General features: G+C 38.7%; 1 protein-coding gene across 2 annotated transcripts in view; it reads left to right on the forward strand.

Annotated features, from left to right (window-relative positions):
- The window catches only part of LOC122799515 (TRIO and F-actin binding protein), a 3,126,988-nt gene that overhangs the window by 697,097 nt on the left and 2,408,460 nt on the right, over nucleotides 1–21,431 (forward strand). The window lies entirely within an intron of this gene.

The following is a 21,431-nucleotide window of genomic DNA, read 5'->3' on the forward strand; positions in this document are numbered from 1 at the left end:
TTCCAAGGTCACTGTAACTAGACGGATTTCTTCTTACATCCTGCAGGTCTATAAGGACAAAGGCATGTCTCCTCCAGGTCAGGTTAAAGCTCATTCCACTAGGTCCATGGCTACGTCCACAGCTTTCTGGTCTAGGGTGTCTTTGGATGACATTTGCTCGGCAGCTATTTGGTCCTCATCTCATACTTTTATCTCCCATTGCAAATTGGATTTGACATCTAGAAGGAGAGCATCCCTCGGCTGTGCGGTTCTCTGGAATATCCTTCCATGAGGGCCTCCCAGGAGTTTAGTAGCTGGGGACTCTGTCCCACAGGTTGAAGATCAAATGAAGTAAACTACGTCAGATAAAGAAGTTATGTACTCACCATAATGTTCCATCTGAGTAGTTGTACTTCATGTGTCTTCAACCGTCCCTCCTTCCTTCCCTCGGACCTTTGGCGCATGGTCAGCCTACGTGCTGTAGTATAGGTCACAAGTATGTTGTCAGGTCAGGTTATAAGTGTAAGTTCAGCAAACTCGATCTGGGGATGGAAGGCAGGGGAGGTATGTTATGGGTAAGGGGAGGAGTCTGGAGCTCGGAGATGATGCTAGTAATCTTGCTGGCTTGGATCCAATTGTTTGTATCTTTCGGCTTTTCCCGGTTAGGGGTCGCCACATCGGAACTCCAGTCCGCTAATGATTTTTAGTTGATTTTTACGTGCCGAGTTGCCAGCCCAGACGCACAACCTTCAACGAAGGTACGCCCATTCATGCATGTCTCCACGCAGAAGACGCTCTAGCTGAGAGTCGAACCGGACAGCGTCTTACTGTGAGGCGACAACGCTACCGCAGCACCACCACCGCGGATCCAATATGGATCTGTATGAGGGCAAATGAAGTACAACTGCTCAGATGGAACGTTATGGTGAGTACATAACTTCTTTTATCATCACATTTGCTTTTAGCTTTGCATTCCATTCCCCTATCCTTTGCTGAAGTTCTTGCTCAAAGTCTGCCTTTAATGCCACATCATCTGCATACAACAACTTTGTTGATCTGTCCCCTCCAACCTGTTTGCTAATGTGGTTCATCACTAGAATGAACAGCAGTGGGTTCAGAGGTGAACACTGGTGCACATCCACTCCCACTGGAAACCCCTCTGTGAGGCCAAACACTGTTTACACTTGAATCATTGGGTCCTTGTACATAGCCTGCACTAATGCTACCAAGGTTTCTGGGACTTCAAACCATCTCAGTACTGCCCAATTCAGCTTTCATGGGACCTTGTCATATGCTTTCTCCAAGTGTAGGAATGCCTAGTTGGACTCTTTCCTCATGTATAGCTTCTTCTCAAAAATCTGTCTCACTGCAAACATTGGGTCAGTTGTGCTGAATCCTGATTTTAATCCAAACTGCTCATCTCCCATCTTACATTCTACTGCTCTTCATATCTGTTTATCAGTCACCCACTCCAGAACTTTCATGCAGTGTGGTAGACGTTTGATGCCCACAGTTGTAGATGCCTGCTTTGTTCATGTACACTGGCATGAGTATGCTTATTCTCCCATCATCTGGGATACACCATTTTCTCCATACTGCTATGAGTACCCTCAGGAGCCATTTCTCCCCATCTCACCCAGCATCTTAATCATATCTGCTGTAACCTCATCTGAGCCTTCTGCTTTCCCTGACTTCATTTTCCTTAGTTCTGTTCTTACTTCTTCTAGGGTGGGCTCCTCTTCTTCTCTCATCGTAGGCTGTTTCTGGGGCAGTACAGCTTCTGTGTTTTTTTTTTCTTTCAGAAGCTACTGGATACTCCTTCCATCTTACTTTGATGTCCTGCGGACCGGTGAGCAGGTTGTTTCTGGCATCCCTTAAGAAGGATGTCTGACTATCTTCTTTATATTTCTGTCTTTGCCTTGCAACTTAACATAGTTTCTTTGTGCTATCTACTGAGTCACTTTCAAAAACTTGGTAGAGTGCCTCCAATGCCCTATTCTTTGCTATTGCAACGCCTTTCTTAGCTTCTTTGTTAGCCAACCAGTATTCCTTTCTAGCCTGGATGGTCATTTCTATCTCCCACTTTTTCCTGCACTCCTTCTTTCTTTTGATGACTTCCTGGACTTCTGCATTCTACCACCAGCTTTCTTATGTACCTTATTTCCATTCCCAGCTCAGTCATATATCTATTCTGTAGTCCTCACACATGCTGTTTTGAGGCGCTGGTCATTATTCTTCATCTCCACCTATTTCCTCCTCTTCTTGGGGTGCTAGAGCCCTGAGTAATTCCTTAAACTGTTGTACTTTCTCTCCAGTCAAGTTCCATGTCTTCAGCCTGGTCTTTGTTGACCTTAGAGCCTTCTCTGACCAGCTGATTTTGGCAACCAGTGGTTTATGCTGTGGGTCAACTGTTTCACTGGGAATGACTTTGCAATCATAGATTCTACCGCAGTGCCCTTTCCTTACTATGAGAACGTCTACCTGAGTTGCATGTTGGCCACTCTTGTATATGATCTTGTGACTGTCTCCCTTTCTGAGCCATGTGCTTGGACAAGGCAGTGGTGTAACGGTTAGTGTTGTCCCCTTGCAGCAAGAGGTTCTCCAGTTCAAATCTCAGCTGTGGTGCCTTCTGTGTGGAGTCTGCACATCCTCTCTGTGATCGTATGGGTTTTCTCCAGGTGCTCCAGTTTCCTCTCACATTACAAAGACATGCGTCTGGAGCATTTCTCTCTGGGCCTTTGCTGAAAATAGGCTGCTCTGTCCTATTCAGACTTTCCCAATAAACAAATGTTAAATAAATAAATAAATGTGTTGGCTGCTATCAAGCCTTTTGTCAGACAAAAGTCTGAAATGGCCTGTCCTTCTTTATTCCTGTTGCCCGACCCCTGTGGCCCCAGGCAGTCCTCATATCCTTTTCTGGCTGTCCCAATATGTGCATTCAACTTTATCTAGTAGGTTCTGCAGCCGCTGTCTGAATGCACTATTTTCCTCACTATCACAACCTTCTCTGGGGCATGTAACAACCCTATTATTACACTGGAATCTGATTGCCATGAATCTGTCAGTAAGTCTGATGATATCCCTCACTGCCTTCTGAAGCCTCTCTCTCATCACAATTCCCACACCATTTCTAGCCTGTCCCCCTCCAGAGAAGTAGACTCTGAATCCCAAGTCAAGTGGCTTCACTGCACTGCCCTTCTATCTTGTCTCTTGGATACATAGGATGTCCAGCCTCCTCAGTGTCATCATGTGATCCACATCCAAGCTGCATCCTGTCAGTGAACCTACATTAAGTGTAGCAGTTCTCAGTTTATGTTTGGCAGATTGATTGGTTTTACGTCCAGCTTTCACTCAGCAACACTATCCCAGGAAACCCAGGCTGGGCAACTAGACACCGGCCGGTATCTTATTGACCCAGGTCTGCTGGGCTTTGTGGTGGGTGCACATTGGCCAATAGGAGCACATACAGCCCTCCCACCATTAGCATGGGTCGAGTAGGCTGGGTCCTGAACTCACTTATTACTGGTAACAACCCATGCCCATTTTTGGCGACATTAGTCAACATGATCAAATCACTGCGCACCGCAGTAGATGCCCAAAGTGGTTGGTCTGTACAACTCTTGCCCCTATAGGGTGCCATGTAGAGTCTGTGCTGCTGCACACAGCCATTTTCATTGGTGAGTTTGAAATGGAAGCACTCACCATGTTTTTCAGAGGTGGGAGGAACCCCACAGAGACCCAAGAAGAACATGCAAACTCCAAACAGGCTTTGGATGGAGGTCGGGATCGAACCTTGTACCTTGTGCATGGGACCTTGTACCTGGGAGGCGAAGATCTTAACCATTATGCCAGCTGGTCTCATTATGCCAACTTTACATACCAGTCACATTCCTTCCAAAGGTGATATGTCCATCACTAAAAATACTTACAGTCTAGTCCCTTAAAATGTTGATTAACAAAACAAAATAAAATACATTTACACAAACAACAAAGGAACAAGTGCTTTACTGTGGATGTTCATACCACTGAAAGGCATTCTTATAAAAACAGCATTCTTATGCATTTCCTTAGTGGCCCTTTGGTTTCACTGACATAATAGACTGGACATGAAGCACAAACAGTTAAGTAGACCACACCAGCAGTGCCACAATTATGTAGGCCATTGAGTCTAACCTTATATGTGTCACCCACATGTTCCCATGGGTCAATGAAAATACACTTAGACTGCTGACACATGCCACATTTCTTTGTCTCGTACTTGCCATTGTTTAGTTGAAACTTTACATTTTTATTTTCAAGACATTTTTTAAGTTGTTGGATGTCTTGTATATGATCGTAGTGTTTTAAATGATATTACTATATTTATGTTACCAAAACATCCCAAAATCTAAAAGCATAATTTTGGACGTTTATTAAGTGCGTCATATTCCAGAATCATAACTCTTGTAAACCTATTGGCATTATTAACATTGTTAAAACATTAACAACACCAAGAGAATCAAATGTACTGTTAGAAAACTGACAAACATATTACTCTGACATCAAAGTGGTAAATAAACGCCTTATAATCCTATTTTCATGCACATCTTGAAAAATGACATCAGTAAGATCATGGGAGTATCTGTTCTTACACAACATATCGCCTCACAGTAAGATGCTGTCCTGTTCGATTCTCAGCTACAGCGTCTTCTGTGTGGAGATGTGTGAATGGGCGTACATTCGTTGAAGGTTGTGCATCAGAGCTGGCAACTCGGCACGTAAAAATCTACTGCCAATTATTAGCGGTTCTGCTGTGGCGACCCCTAACCGGGAAAAGCCGAAAGACACAACAACAACAACAACAACCTTACAAATGTATCAAATTCAGATATCATCCTGGTCAAATGTACAAATTTGCCTTTAGCCAAATGTTTATTTTGGTGCATGGGATGGAAGCTGTTGAACTGCAAAAACAAATTTTAGTATGTTTGTTTCCTATAAATGTTAATAGTCACCTGAGAGCTATCCAGGTAATTTATACAGTCATCAGAAATATTATAAGAAAATTCCAAAAAAGAAGTTGTAATCTTTATATATTCCAAAAATTCAAAACACTTTTGCCTAGAATCATCCCATAATATCAATATAGTGTCAAGGAAATGAAAATAAAATTTCCAACTAGAATTGCACTTGGAATTAGAAATGTAGTTCAATTCCCAGTAAGTGAGGACCAGGATTGTATAGGATGGTGTGCAAACTGTGCCCATAGCTGTGCCATTACTCTGATGAAACAATTCATCCTCAAAATATATGTAATTGCTCAGTAAAACAATTTCCAACAACTCACAAACTAATGTATGCTCATTGCAAGAGATGTAATTGCACTTGGAAAGCATAATGCAGAACCACTCAATACCCACATCATGAGGAATGATTGAAAACAAATATTTAACATTTAAGGTGATAAAAATAATTATTGGAATACTGTACACCTTCTGAGTAATTTTACAAGGAAGTCCCAGTAGTCTTTTAATAAAAGAGGCAAGCAATCTAAATATGGTTTCACCATAAAATCACCATTTTTTGAATTGCTAGTCTTTTGGTTTATAAGTTTCTGGTTTCATACATCGGTTCATAGTTATGTATATGCCTTTAAGAGGGGTAGGAAGTAGATGGAGTTGCGAGTGTAGAACAGTTCCTGGGGGAAGGGTGGCTTGGGAACTGGTATACAGAGGAGAGTAAAATGGGCAACAGCTACCACACCAACAGGAGGAAATGAGTGTAGGCATGCTTAGTGTGAAGAAGGTAGCAGATGTGAATTATTACACAGGTATCTGTATCAGAGATGACCTCTCCATTTGAAATATGTTTAAAAATGGAGCAAGGCATTCCTTTACCAAAATACTGCTTAAAATACTGTAGCATCACTATACCAAGTAACCAGGTAAGTGAAATAACCCACTCTCTTCTGTTTTACTTATGCTGCTAGAGGAAATACGTTCTCCAGAGGAGAGAAAGACATTATAGCAGCATGTATAAGGTGCGCAGACAAGACATACAAGAGTTAATACTTTTACAAATTCAAAGAGGTGGGTGAATGACCAGTGATAACTTTGATCCATAAAATGGGACAGATGCGGGAGTGATTGGAAGGTGCAGTATTTTAAATAAGATGGTCACGGCTGTTACTGGTTTGGACTCAAATGTCCTGTAGTGGCTTTTAGATATTACAGAAAAGTGGAGCAGTAACAAGTCTGAATATAGTCAGCTGTGGGGGAGTTTCTACAACACCTGACTAGCTATGTAAACTCCTGGATTACACAATTAATAATTAAAACAGTGCTGCTGTTTTACATACATTGACAGTTTATATTTGGAGAAAATCATTTGCTAGTATGCCTGGTATGCTTCTCCACTCCCACTGTGTTTTTGTAGGTGATTCACAGATTGCAGTGTAAGTAATATTTTATTTATTTGCAGTTTATACGTTTGTGCAGTATGTTTTTGTACTTAGGTACAAGATTGTATTTAAGATGCATAAAAAGTCACTTTAACTGCTTTCGCTGAAATAAGTGAAAAAATAAATATAATTAAATTATAAATAATTGAGTATTCCTCATGATTTTATCATAAAAGTGATTAAAATAGCATTGTTATAATCTTCTATGAAATAAAATCAATTTGGCATCACAACGACTTAGCTGCCGGTTTCCTGTTGTTGTTGAGATAAGGATTAGGAATAGTGTCTTGAATCACTACCATGAATTGTAAGACTGTGGGATTGTTCCCTCGTATGTAATGTTTCTCTGAAAGAAATACTATTTGGAATACAGCACTTGTTTTTACTTATGTTGCACTGAAATGTCTATCTGATATTGTCATATCTTGCAATCTACAAAATGCTTGCACATATTAAGTCTTAGTCTGAAAAAAAAACACTTTCTGAAACAACCCTGTTTTGTAGCTGCTTTCAGACAATGTTACGTTGAACTGTAATTCTAATGTAGTTTGGTGAACTGACTACCTCTCATATATATATTAAAACGTTACTTAGCAAAAAGCAGAATATGGTGAGTTTTTTCTTTTGTTTTTCCTTTTTGAAACTGAACATTTAAGTGCTGCCATCATGCACTGTTTTGTTAGCAAATGCATAATCTAATAATATAATTTAGTGACAGAAGACACCAACTCCTCAGTGATTTTTATTATGGCTGGTTTGGATAAAATGCATCATGCCTGCACTGATGAGAGTAATATATATATATATATATATATATATATATATATATATATAGAGAGAGAGAGAGAGAGAGAGAGATGTATATTTTATATATGTTATATGTGTGTGTATGTGTGATTCAGGTGGTTGCACAGGTTGTCAAATCAGTAATCTGATGTCTCATTTCATTGCATCACTGTCAGTCAAAACCTGTGCTCTTAATTTAGAAGGATTATGGTTAAGTGGGGATAAGGAATTTGCCCTTTCCATATGCTGTGTAATGCTGAGTTATTACATGTAGAAATGCAGGGGGGTGTCATTGTTTTATAGTGTTGTGGAATCTGGGTTAAATGCATTAGGACCTCTTCATTTTTTAGATTGTTGTACAATCTTAAGACACGTTTGTTACATTAGTCCTGAAAGATAACATTTTTATATATTGTTTTGATTAAATTGTGGTAATTTATCTGACTGGATCTCCTGGTCATTCACTAAACCATAGAAGCTGTTTTTTAGGTTGAACTTTATAACAAACTGACAACAAAAAAAGCACATGGAGTTCTACATTTAAATTTGATCTCTCAATCTAACAGCAGAAATGAGGTCAGGTTGATGCCTACTATTTACCTTTTTCTCTGTAGAGGTACTGTATATCTCAAAATAAACTAAAAGGTCCACCACACAAAAGTGTGCTGACTTAAATGAACAGAATTTTAATGTTTTACAAAAGTTAAGGTACAGATCCGGCATCACGTTAAGTCCATCATATCTTGCCAGATCTTATTACATTATACAATTTAGTAACCATAACTAGGTGTGAGTAATTCTGGATTTGCCCACAGTTGGAGTGGTTTAACAATGAGGATGAAGCCAGAGTAATTAGACATAGCGTGCCATGGGTAAATCCAATATTACCCATAAACAGGAGTGGGTTATTGCTATCATGCAATGACATTGTTTAACAAAATAATTTCTTAGTTTTCTAAATGAGAACATTGTATCAGGACAGATTTACTGTTCTTCTGTAGCTTCTCCTGTGAAAGGGATATTTAAGGCATGTACCATGTATGTGTTCAGCTGGTACAAGCTGATGTTTTTTTTTTTGTAAAATAAACATGGCTTGATAAATGCCAGTCAGTAGAAGTATTTTTATTGAAAAGTGATTGCCATTGACTGACATTTAGGAAGCTTTTTCTATTTCTATTTTAATTGGACATTCTGTTGTTTTATTTATTTTAATTTGGGCTGAGGAGTCCTTATGCATATAGTGTTTACGTGAAGATGTTTGTGGACTGTCATGTCATGGTGATGATTTACTATTATTATTATTTAAATATTTAACTTTTTTAATTCTTTTATTTGGGCAGAGTGGAATGCAAACTTGCAGCCTTCTGTTAAATGAATTTTCTTTTCTTTAAGGAGAAGACATGCCAGCTTTTATTTTCATAGCTATAGTTGCCCACACTTGAGAATGTTCTTTCTATTTTGTAGAAATAAGAACAGGGCAGTTGTAGCTGTTTCTTTTAATAGCTAGAGCTTCCTAGAGTCAAATTTAATTTTCTCTGTTTTTCTTAGCACTTAACATTTTTGAACACTGAAAATATTTCATCATATAACGTTAGTTTGACCTGTGGTTTTATTGAAGTGTTTTAATCTGCCATATCTGCCCACATACTGTATATCTTCTTACGATTCTTGATGTTGCTATAAACAAATTATTGAAAAACAATTCTTCATCTTGGATTCCACAGTGTCATATGTCTTCTGTATGTGATCTGAATTTTGTAACTGAAAATTTAATTGTCTTTTCAGATCTAAAACATCTGTCTTAAGACATTTTTCTTAGTTGTAGTAACATCAGCTGTAGGCCTTAATGTGTAAGAAAAAATGCATTTTTCTCAAGGACAAGGTACTTCTGAGAACAAATTCCTCTTTATGCATGAGTAGGTTAAAGTTGTTTTTTTTGCATAAGTCCTTTCATTTGTATACTGTGGAAGCATAACGACACCTCAGGTACTAAGATGAAAGTATTAAACTACTAAGACTGATCATCTGTTTGTGTCTTTCATGAAAGTTTTATGGGCATTGGTATAAAAATAGCTGGCAGATGTAGCACATCTACAGAGATTCTATTTGAAGTCATGTCTGCCTGCTAAGTTGCACCAGTGCTGCAAAGCAAAGTACTTATACCACATGATTCTCATAGCTCAGGGAGTTGAGTATTTGCCGTGAAAGCAACAGTTTGTGAGTTCTAATTCCCCTTACAGCCTGTACTTTGTCTGTTAGTTAGTGCAGAAGATTAAGGCTATGCAGTATTAATGAGCTTCTCCCTGCAGCTGTGGGCTTGAATCCATCAAATTCATTTGCTTACTGTGTGACTCTAAGCAAGTCATTTAACCAGACAGTGTTCTGAGGCATTTGAGAAACTGGGCAAGACCCCTCAGTAGTACCTTTGAATGCATGTCTGGTAACTGCATATGACCTATAAACCTGTAAAGTAATTTAGAACAGTTTAAACAGCTGTCTAAACCACTAACTGCCTAGCTATGTGATTGTTCATTCTAATTCTTCTGCTTGCAATTCAAAAAACATGTATTGAGTAATTTTTCTTTTCTTTTGAGGTTTGTAGATGGGAAGGTACCATTACCATAGCAATGCCTAGGTCACTGTTTTCCACATGCTTTTTGAGTGTATGACTGGTTCTGTAAGGAGAGTGACCTCAACGTATCATATTGCCCATTAGTTAATATAGAGCGGTATCAAACCTAGATGTGTATCAGAATAGGACAAGATGCTTAACAGCCCAGCTTACTTCGCTAAGGATTGCGTTCACCTCTTGTCCCAAGGTTTCCACATGTTACATAAAGCCTTTGCCCCTGGTGCAGAGTCAAGTTGATGGACATTCCAACATGGCTAACATGTCAGTTCTGAAATCACAGTAAGATGTCTCTGTTCAGTACCAAAAGTCTAAACAATAAATTGTTTATAAAGGCTGGTATTTACTTTTCAGATCTCCAAACAGGCAGCTAAGACCTCTGTTTGGAGACAACAGCAGACTGGGGGTTGTTAAGTCATCCTTTGACACTCAAAACCCTCCTCAATGAACTCTCCCGAAATATTCTTCTTGGTTCACTAAAAATGGACTTAAACCAAATTCTGAAAACTTTTGTATCATTATTATTTGGTGGACAATCCCTGCCCTCGTTATACTGTATAGACAAAACACTACTGCAAAATGAAGATGTAGTCAAGTGCCCTAGGAACTTACATTGTTAACACCTTCTTTTGACGTCATGCGGTAGTGGTATTCAGGAAATCCTTTTATTTAGCACAGCTAATTGCCAGAGAAATATCATAAAGGTCTAAATAGACAGTCACTGCCTTGTAGTCAGCATTGATCAGGCCATTTATTAATTACAATGCCCCCTTCAGGATGTATCTCACTAAACATATCAAACAATTAGACCCCAAAGGTTTTTAATCAAAAATATTAAATGCCAAACTTCCTGAACTACCAAGAGAGGATAGAAGGTCTATCCTTTTATTCAGTGTGAGGGGGGAAAGAGGTACTCACCCTGCTCTAGGTGATGGCCACTGTTGATGTGACTCCTTGACCCTAGACCTCATGACCAAACCACACCAACCGTGGGTAAATCCAGCATTACCCACACCCAGGCATGGGTTATTGCTGTAATAACACACTTTCAAACTGAACCTTATATAATTCCCAACTGAATCCTGGCTTTGATCATATGTATCACCTGGATAATATGAACAAAACCCTTCTGCCTACACTATCCTCCTAAGCCTCTCCTACACGATTCTACCCTTTTTCCTTACACTGTTCTGACTGCTTTCCTCTCCACTGCTCTTTCTCTTCTTTTCTCTGTCCACTACACACCATCCTCCATATTTCTTTTTCCAACCCCACACAAACCTCAACCCCTTTCTACTATCCTGACTGAGTATACACACCTCCCCCCCAGTCCTCCTCCACTCTTTACTAGACCTACATCATTACCCAACCTGAAACGTTCTCACTATTATTATATAACCCAACCTTCATTTTAAAACAAATTAACATACTCACATGTAATAACTCTTACTGTCTGCCACATGTATCCCTAAATATCTCTGGACTTTGTAGCAAATCTGCCAGTTCACCACTTATTCCTAGCTGTTCTCACAATACAGAATTTCCTTTCTTTATAAACCAGTGATAGAGCCCTCTTTATATCTGTCCCAGTGGCTATGTTGTTGCTAATACTGTGTCTCACTGCTTTGAGTGGCAGTGTGTCTGTCTGCCAAAACTGCTCTATGTTCTTCCATCCTATGTGTTGCACCACTCAGAAGTATATGTTTCTTAGAATATCCCCCATTCTACTGTTATGTTGAAAGTATCACTCAGAATTGTAAATAAGGAAAACTTCTATTTATGTTACAAATTTTTAATGTATTAATTTCTGTTTTTATTGTAACTTTCGATACATCCGTGGAGGTGCAGCTTTAGTGTTGTTGCCTCACAGCAGCAGGTTCTCCCGTTCGATTCTCAGCTGGAGTGCGGGGAGTGCCTTCTGTGTGGAGTCTGCATGTTCGCCCCGCGGTTGGGTGGGCGTTCGAAAGACATGCAGAAATGGGCGTGCCTTCGTTGAAGGTTGGGCGTCGAGCTGGCACCTCATCGTTCGTGAAAATCTACTGCCAATCATTAGCAGACCGGAGTTCCGCTGTGGCGACCCCTAACCGGGAAAAGCCAAAAGACAAACAACAACAACATTGTAACTTTCGAGCTTTACTCTCTGGACCTTAGCTGAAGGGACTATCATGTCCAGACAGAATTTCTCAGTAAATAAAAGTAAAATAAAATAAAATAAAAAATAAAACATTAAAAAGGGGTTGGTGCCTATCCCAATCACTGTGTCATGAATCACTCCATTAGAGACTTCGTATCTGGGAACTCTTGTATCTTCACAAGTTCAGTATAGCCACAAGTTCTACAACTAGCAACCTAAATCTTCACCAACAGATAAACAAAATGCAGTGGAAGGATAGAGTTATAACTCAGCATCTCCTAAACCTCTAAAATAAACTTCTCTGTATGTAAAGCAGTACAACTCACTGTCCGCCTTTAAACATTAACTAGACTTCTTTATATACTACCTGTATATACTAGTTGCTTTCTGATAACCATAAAGAAAATGGACTTTTATATAATAATCAAATGCCATTATCAATATCTTCTCATAACTAGCCAAATCTGATAAGTATTATGATTCTGTAAGCAGAAAGTATTGAAGTGAAAAGAATTGCTTAAATATTTAATGTCCCACATCTGTAAAAACTGTTGTGTAAAGAATTGCTTAAATATGTATTGTACCTGCGTCTGTAAAAACTGTCATTTTATATAAATTATACTCTGTTTTCGTGGGGCTTTTCTCCCCAGGCCTCTGCTGAAAATGGACATATATCCAGCTGGACTAGCCCAGTCAACAAATGTAAAATAAAAATAAAAATAAATAAAATAGACGACTAGATGAGTAGCCACAAATTTGCTATAGGTTTGACTGATACTGCACTCCTGAAGAAAAGAGATGCAGCTTAATGGAGGGTACTGGCAAGGCATCACTGGTCATAAGACTTGGTGATCTTTGAATATCAGTAAAATATATGAAAATCAAGCTGACAAAAGCTATACCAGTTGAAAGGAATAGCATTTAAAATTCAAAATACATATAAAGCTGGATTCATACAGGTTATCACAAATGTAACTTTTTTGAGTGATTATATGGCACAAGTGTTGTGGTAGGGCTGTTCTTGAAGTCAGAAAGTGTACATGTTGTAGTAAAATTAATGAATCTGATGTATAGTGTTTGTTAGTTTTATGTCACTTGTAAGTCAATAACCAAAGAGATTAGCTTATGATTTAAATATCGTTAGGTTTTTACTGTAAAATATGCAGAAATAATGATCTTGGTTACTCAATCCTATTAAAAGGTAGGGATAGCTCTCTAGGAATTATTTAAACTGCAATGGTGCAGAATCAGTCACTATTTAAAGGGTATAAGCACTAGTATTCTATTAAGCAGTGTACTGAAAAGAAAAATTGTAAACTTGCTTTAGATAGTGTTAAAATATGAATAACTACTGGTATGTTGTGTAATTAATTACTTTCATCACTGTATCCCAAACACTAATCTAGTCCAATACGCAGATGATTCTACAATCATCTGCTCTGCTAAGTCTCACCCCAAGCTTGTGTACATAACTCAAGTCGCCTTTGATAGCGCAGAGGCATGGATGCTTAATAATCACCTAGCTCTGAATGCATCTAAAACCAAAATTATGATCTTTACCCCATCTAGGAATTCCAAAATAGATAAAAACTCTTTCTCTATAGTAAGCCAAAGCATGACTCCTGTTGAAATAGTTCCCTATGCTAAGCTTCTGGGTGTTCACACCGATGAACAACTAAAGTTCGACATCCACCTCCAAACCAACATCAAGAAAACTCACCAGAAGCTCAGAATGCTCCATCGTCATAAGCGCTTCCTTACCCCTTCATCCAAGCTTACCCTCTCAAACACCTACCTCCTTTCCTACCTCATGAATGGGGCCCCTCTCCTTACCAATCTACAAGCCACCCTTAAGGCTAAAAATCACCAAGTTTGCCACCAGTTCCACATCTTCCTCCCACCATTGCATCGCCTTACAGTCCTTGAACTGGCTGGAACTCCCCAACTATCTCCTCTACATTCAGCTCTCTATTGCTCACAAGCTTATCTTTAAGCCATTGCAATGCCCCACCCTCTCCTCCATCCTTACTATGCATCTCCCTGTACGATCCCTTAGATCCAATAATCAGAATCTCTTTGAATTATATATACCCTTATGTACTCCTGGGCAACTTCTACTGTCATTTTTCTCTAGCACATATATGGAATTCACTTCCTCCCCATATCCAAACCCCGTGAACCTCTCCTCCTTTAAGACTTTACTCCACTCCCATCTCTCTTCCACTTGGGATGCTCCAGCTCTCATCCCTCCTGACCTCCTCTCAACTACCCTCTGTACCCCCTTCTTCCCCTAACCTTTCTGTCCCATAACTCTGTTTAATACAAGACCTTTCTCCTCCTTTACTTCTCTCTAACTGCTTTTGCTCCCTTTTATCCTTTTCACATTGTAGGCATTTGGAATCCACCCAAAATCCAAGTTCTCATCAACCCAGGTTTTTCATAACCAATTATTACTATTTTTGTTCTGTAATGTTACACTGATGCTAGTAACATTATATCAGCTTAATTTTTGTTAATATCAGAGTAGTGCAATACACTTAGAGTTGTGTAAAACTTTTAACAAACTTTTGATTATCCTGCTCATATAATTACTTTGTATTATTTCTGTATTAATTCACTTTGATTTTTGTTGACTTTTGTTTTGTTTTATGTGTCTGTATATGGAGCTTTTCTCCCCGGGCCTCCATTCAAAAAGGGGTCATCTTGGCCCAGTGGACTCTCCCAGTTAGCAAACTGCAAATAAATAAAATAAATAACTAAATAAATAAAGTTTAGTTTTTTTGTTTGTCTTTCAGCTTTTCCCGGTTAGGGGTCGCCACAGCAGAACTCCAGTCCGCTAATGATTGGCAGTAGATTTTCATGAACGCCGAGGTGCCAGCTCAATGTCCAACCTTTAACGAAGGCACGCCCATTTACTTATGTCTTTCGAATGCCCACCTAAATGCGGGGAGGACATGCAGACTCCACACAGAAGGCACTCCCCGCACTCCAGCCGAGAATCGAACGGGAGAACCTGTTGCTGTGAGGCAACAACGCTACCGCTGCACCACCGCAGATAACTAAATAAATAAAGTAATTGTGTTTATTGAAATAGTGTCTATCGTTTAAAATAAGTTTACTGTGTTGTTTGGTTCACACTAAAGTTTGGCAATAATTAAATACATGCAAGCATATAATAAAGTGCAATATGTTTAATGTTAATGAGAAAAGTGAGACATTGGAATATGCTCACTACAAATTGTGTTAAGGGAAAAAAATATTGATTTGCACCTGGAGATTAATTTAATTTCATTTTTTTTTTGCATGCTGGATATTTTTGGACTGCAAATTTGCAAAATAACAGAGTATGTTTTATAGTAATGTAACAGAATGCCAGCAGAGAACAGTCAGACAGTTTCTACAGGTAGCTGCAACAGTAGCAGGGGCAATTTGCAACATTTGCTTGCATTATAATAAGAATAATACAAAGAGCAAGTGAAGTACAGTCAGTAAATTTCCACAGAGGTGCAGTAGGGGAGTTTGGTTACCAATGTGACATACGTAGTTTGTACCTCTGCCCCGATCCTCCACCCCCTTCTGCACTTAAGTTTTCAAGTAGTAAGAAGATGTATTCTGAAATACTCAGACTGTACTTGTGTGACTAGAGCTATATCATGGGTGGGAGTGGGGCTGTGACTTTTTTGCAATGCAATTTATAGCAACAGAAAACAACATTAAACATACAGGATTTTTAAATAATTCTGGAAAGCAATATTTAGCATTGCATTACTTTATTCACTGGAACTGCTACATTGTGCTTTTCATTTTATAAACTAGAACTATCATTGTTAACCTGGGTCTATGTTCGCCCATCAAATATGGATTACAGTAAACTCCTTATAATCGAATGTGTAACAGAGAAACTTTAAAGTAGCGAAAATGCTTAACATCATAAAATAATTCATTGAATGCCCATAGTTAGCCAACAACCATGAAGTACCATGATGCATAAGGTAAGCGAAGGAAGCCTTTTTTTAATTTGCCTTATTCCCCACTGTAGTGCGATCTTGTTGTTGGTATATGTAGTTAGGGTGGTGTGGGCTTGGCTGATTACATTTGTGGTGTTGGCCAGCTATGGCCATTTGATGAACTGTTTTATGATGTTATGTGTTATCTGCACTTTAAAGTTTTGCTGTTTCACGATTGATTATAAGGTATTCATTGTAATCCATATTCGATGAGCAAACATAGAGCCTAACTTGGGTCTATGTTCGCATATCAAATACGCGTTTTTGGTGCTTAAAGTTTCACTGTTTCACCTTAGATTATAAGGCAATCTCTGTAGTCCGTATTCAATGTGTGAACATATCCATTAACTTAGCCTTTGTGTCCATAAGTGCTGTTCTAAAGTAGTCAAACTGTTGTATTCTGACTGGAGCTGTAACATGGAGGCCATTATAAGAGTGGTGCTATTTTGCATTGCAAAAGAGGACTAACATATACTATTAAAAAAAACAGGTACATTGTTAACAACATAGTGGTATTATAGTGGACCTGTGGCATAAAGTAACATACATAATTTTAAAATGCCTATGATAACCAGTATTTATAACTGAACTGTAGAATTAAAAAAGATGAACCACACATTGTTAGCTACAGAGTGTTACTGGATACTGCTATTTCCTGTTTTGAGACACCTGACTAGAGGAGAGAGATATCTGACTCAGACTTCAGCTGTGAACACCTTGCAAGCTGGATTGTAGTAGAGTTTATTAGGGTTTATTAGTACAGATTTAACTGGGTGGAGCTTACAAGTTTGTAGAGTTACACTAAGATGTTTGTATAGTCTTGTTCTGAAAATGATAGCCATACCATCACAAGCTGACAGGAAGAGTCCAGACAGGGATAGCCAGACAGATCTTTATAGTGATTACCTGTCATTCATAAGTCTCTCGTTTGATATTAGTTCCAGTTCTGTTTGGGTATTGTATCTGCCATATAAATATCAGTTTTTTTTCATTTAGCTAAATTTGACTAACTTTATGCAAGATGATTGGCTTTCTTTGTGATACTTAGAAAAGTATGTTTGTGTATGTAATGTGTATGGGTATTACAGTAATGTGTGAAAATCTCAGCTGACCATATGGGTTTAAAAAGCTTTAATTAGATTTTCACTAAAACTATGACTTGAAAGTTCAATAAGAGATTTGCACATGTGCGCAGTGGCACACAAACCGATATACACACGCATGCACAAATGTACACATATAGATGTGCACACACACACACACACACACACACACACACACACACACACACACACACACACACACACACACACACACACACACACACACACACAAAGTCACACATACATACACACGTACACACGTGCGGGCAAGCACACACACCAATATGGACATATTTGCACACACACAAACATGCATACGCACACAACATTGTGTGTCATTGCACATTCTATAGACTTTACATGTAGCAAGAATAAATGGATAAGAACTAGTTGAGTGATAAGATGCATGCAAAAGGAGAAAACAACTGGTAATACTTTAGTTTGTGCATTATTGTTATGCAGACATACAGTACACACTAAGCCCAGAAAGATTCACATTTAAAATTAAATTTTCTTATTTAGTTATAAGGGAATGAGACACCAAATATTTAAAATGCATGTTTGAGAATGGTCTCCTTATTTTTTATATAAGCACTACAAATCATGGAGGCTTAAGACTATGAGCTGATAATCAGCTTCATCATGTAGAGCCACCTGTTTGATATGTTCATTCATCTTGTAAATTGTGTGACTCTGAACAAGTCCCTTTACCATGTAGTGCTTCTGGTCACCAACCTCCTTAAAAGAGGTTTACCAGTGGATTTGCCAAATACTGATTTAAAGAAAAAAGACTGCAAATACTTACAAGCATACATTAATAACAGTTCTTTGAGACTTAGTCTTTCGGTTTTTCCCAGTTAGGGGTCACCACAGTGGAACTCCGGTCCGCTAATGATTGGCAGTGAATTTTTAGGGTGCCGAGTTGCCAGCCCGACACCTAACCTTTAAAGAAGGCACACCCATTCCCGCATGCACCTATCTGCATGTCTTTAAATGTCACTCGACCGTGGGGAGGACATGCAGACTCCACACAGAAGGCGCTCCAGCCGAGAATCGAACAGGAGAACCTCTTGCTCTGAGGCGACAACGCTAACTGCTGCACCACCACGGCCTCTCTATGACAGTTCTTTGAGACATTTCTCTGAAATTCAGATACATTACAACTACCTGAATAAGCCTCATTTAATCCATTTGTCTTTTGCCTTACTTCGACCGCACAGTGCTGAGTAATTCACAACTTGTGTAGATCTTAACTATGCCTGCATACCAGATTTAAAGTTAGACAATGTATGCAGCTGTTTCCCTGGAATAGTAAACCAAAAACAATTGTTGATTCTGCAGTAGCAGTTTATTTGCTGTATTACCTGAAACAAGTACATCATATTGTAAATGTGGTCAGGCATATTTTTGTGCTGACTGAAGAAATTCTGGTTCCAGATCTTCTTTTGTATCGGTCTGAGACTTCTGCAGTGCAAATGCTAACACTGTTTAATTAAAGATGGTCATATCCTGACAAATGTTTTATGAATGTCTGGTTTGTTTCAGACTTTCTGTACATTTTCAGAGCATGCTGAATTATCCAAAGTGAAGTCATGAAGTCAGTCTGAAGAAATCATTCATATCTCCTCAGAGTAATGCAGGATATTCATTACCTACCACCTTTGATCACGGTGTACACTACAGACCACTGTGTGCATTCCAACCATACATGCACAATTTTACAGTACTGCTCTGCTTTCCTCAACCTTTTTGTACCGGCCTATGTTGCTTTGTAAAGCCATCAGTCATCAGTGTAGATGGAGACATACTAAACTTAGTAGCAATATGAAAAAGTAATGGTGGGACATTTACAAGTATATTGTATTCATGTGGACATACCACTGATTTTTACATTTTGTTTGGACATGCCATTGATTTTTACATTTTGTTTGGACATGCCATTGATTTTTACAATTTTTTAAATGTGATCTCTGACTTGTTATCATTCTTTTTTGAACACATCTTAGTCACATGCAGCAGTACTATAGTGGTTAAAATGTCGAGCATACAGAGCGCACCACTAATGATCACTAATTTGTTCTTGTAGCCAAACTATGGTCATCTGAATCATAACTTATCATGACTACCAGTCTGTGTTTAAGCAATGGGAACAGATATTCTGCAACAGCTAGATTATTCCTAGTGGGTCTTTGTATTTGTCTCATTTTGGTTTGCAGTTTATAGCAACAGAACAGAGCAGTAACAAAACCACAGAGCATGGAACAGCACTGCTGCAGTGAGGCCCTGACATAAAGCAAGGTTGTTTGTGGAGGCCAACACTTAACTTTGCATTATAATAGGCACAAAAAAGGTGACATAAAAACACATTATTAGAGACATTGCACTGTGAACTGGCAAAGCCCTATTCTGAAATGTCTGGTAATGGGGGAGGGGTCCCAATTTGACCTTTGGCATTTACATTTCACTTTACAGGAACTGAGAAGTAACAAAGGACAAAGATTCCCATTCTCATGCCGTAACCTAACAACTCTTTCTGTCTCTGTCTTGCCCTGTATGGAGAGAAATAAACAGAAAGAGAGAGAGAGAGTGAGAAAAAGAAAGTTGCTAGCTTATGAGCAAGGATGGCAAGGATTGCATGAGGCCAGAAACCTCATTTTTTCTGAAAGGTGAGGCAAGGAATTTTAAAAAGTATGAATGAAAACTAGAAAAAAATGCATAGATATCTCTGCCATTGGTCCTGTCTGCAGCCCAGTACATGGGGTAGCAGCCCTAGTCTGCACCCTTCCCACAGCTTTAGATTTCCAGATAATTGTGTACGTAGTAGGAGAAGTAGTACAGTCAGTGGATGCTCACACAGCTTCAGGCAGTTAGCAAAGTGATGCTTAACTATTTACTTTACAAGGACTTTCAGAAATACATAGATAACTGACTATTATGTCATGTCAGTGTATTTAACAGTAATTGAAGATGCATCATATATACAAATTTACAGATACACGTATTTGGGATTTGCAAATATTTTATAGTTCTATTAACTTGTAAGGCAAACTGTATTGTAAACAAGTGTGTTAGTTATTGCTTTTGAGACTCAGCTTCTGAAAATAAGTGATCTTTCTTGCATGATTTGGATCCCACTTAGAACTTGCTGTTTTCTCATTTCATGTGGAAGTTAGTTTCAGAAGGCTGGTTCAGTTTTTGGAAAACGTCCTGTTGAAAGTGGTAGTCCAGAAGTGCTGGGGGGCTATTTAATGAGAGTGCACTGTCTGAGTTGCCTCAAGTGGAATAGCTAAGGGTTTTGACTATAAACTTAAAGAAAAACATTGGGGCACTGTTAGAGATTTACTGTCTTGGAGATTATTGTGGTAGGTAGTAGAGTTGCACTATGGTAAGGGGTAGCCAACGCAAGTAATATAAATCTGCATATGCTGTTCATTTCTATCCCACAACCAAACCCATCAGCTATTTGGTAACTGCCACAAACTTTTATTAAACAGAAACTCTTACTGACCTTTTTCAAAGATCATGTGTAAGAATACCAGCAGATAGAGGGACAAGAAAACTAGAGATTGCAAACACCTTCGGACACGTTTCCATGTTTTACTTGCTAAGCGTAAGCCTGGGACTTCTGTGCTGCTGATCAAGTGGCAAGAAGACGTACATCATTTTCATGACTGTCTAAAGACAGCCAGGATGCAGACAGAGAGAACTATGTGAAATAATTTTTATAAGGGCAGTGCATACAGAATTTGATTCCTTTTTCACAATAAAACAAGTATTACAACAGGTAAACAAAGATTATTTTATCCCCCAAGCACAGTAATAAGCTATTAAATGCACTTACAGAGAAACATGTGATACAGAAAGACTTATAATTTGACTTTGTATTACTTTATTGCCTTTTTCTATTTTGTATAGTATGATTTGTTTTCTTTACACTGTGTTTTACTTGTATCCTGCTTTTAATTGCATACTAAAACTTGAAAAGAGACCACAGCTCTGTCTCTTCTGAGTCAGAATTCTTTGCCACCCTCCCACCCGATTACTCTTGTGTTCTTAAACATCACTGTCTTTCTAGTTGCATGCCCCTTATGTTAAAGTAACCATATATCTCCTTCTCTGTCCTTTGACTGGCTGGTGTGAGTTATCTCAAAATTATCATTTTGTGAAATCACTCCCCTTCAACTATTTAAATTTATTGGCCATCCATCTGTATTCCATACTACCAGAATACAGACGTGCCCATCCCCTTTCAATATATCCTGCTCTATTAAAAATAGTGGCTCTCTCCTTAGACAGCTAAAACTTAAGTTACCCACTGCAGTGTTTAGGATAAATCATTTTTTTCATCTTACCT

The sequence above is a fragment of the Protopterus annectens genome, chromosome 1.part0 (assembly GCF_019279795.1).
Source record: "Protopterus annectens isolate FY-2018-M chromosome 1.part0, PAN1.0, whole genome shotgun sequence".
Lineage (NCBI taxonomy): Eukaryota > Metazoa > Chordata > Ceratodontiformes > Protopteridae > Protopterus > Protopterus annectens.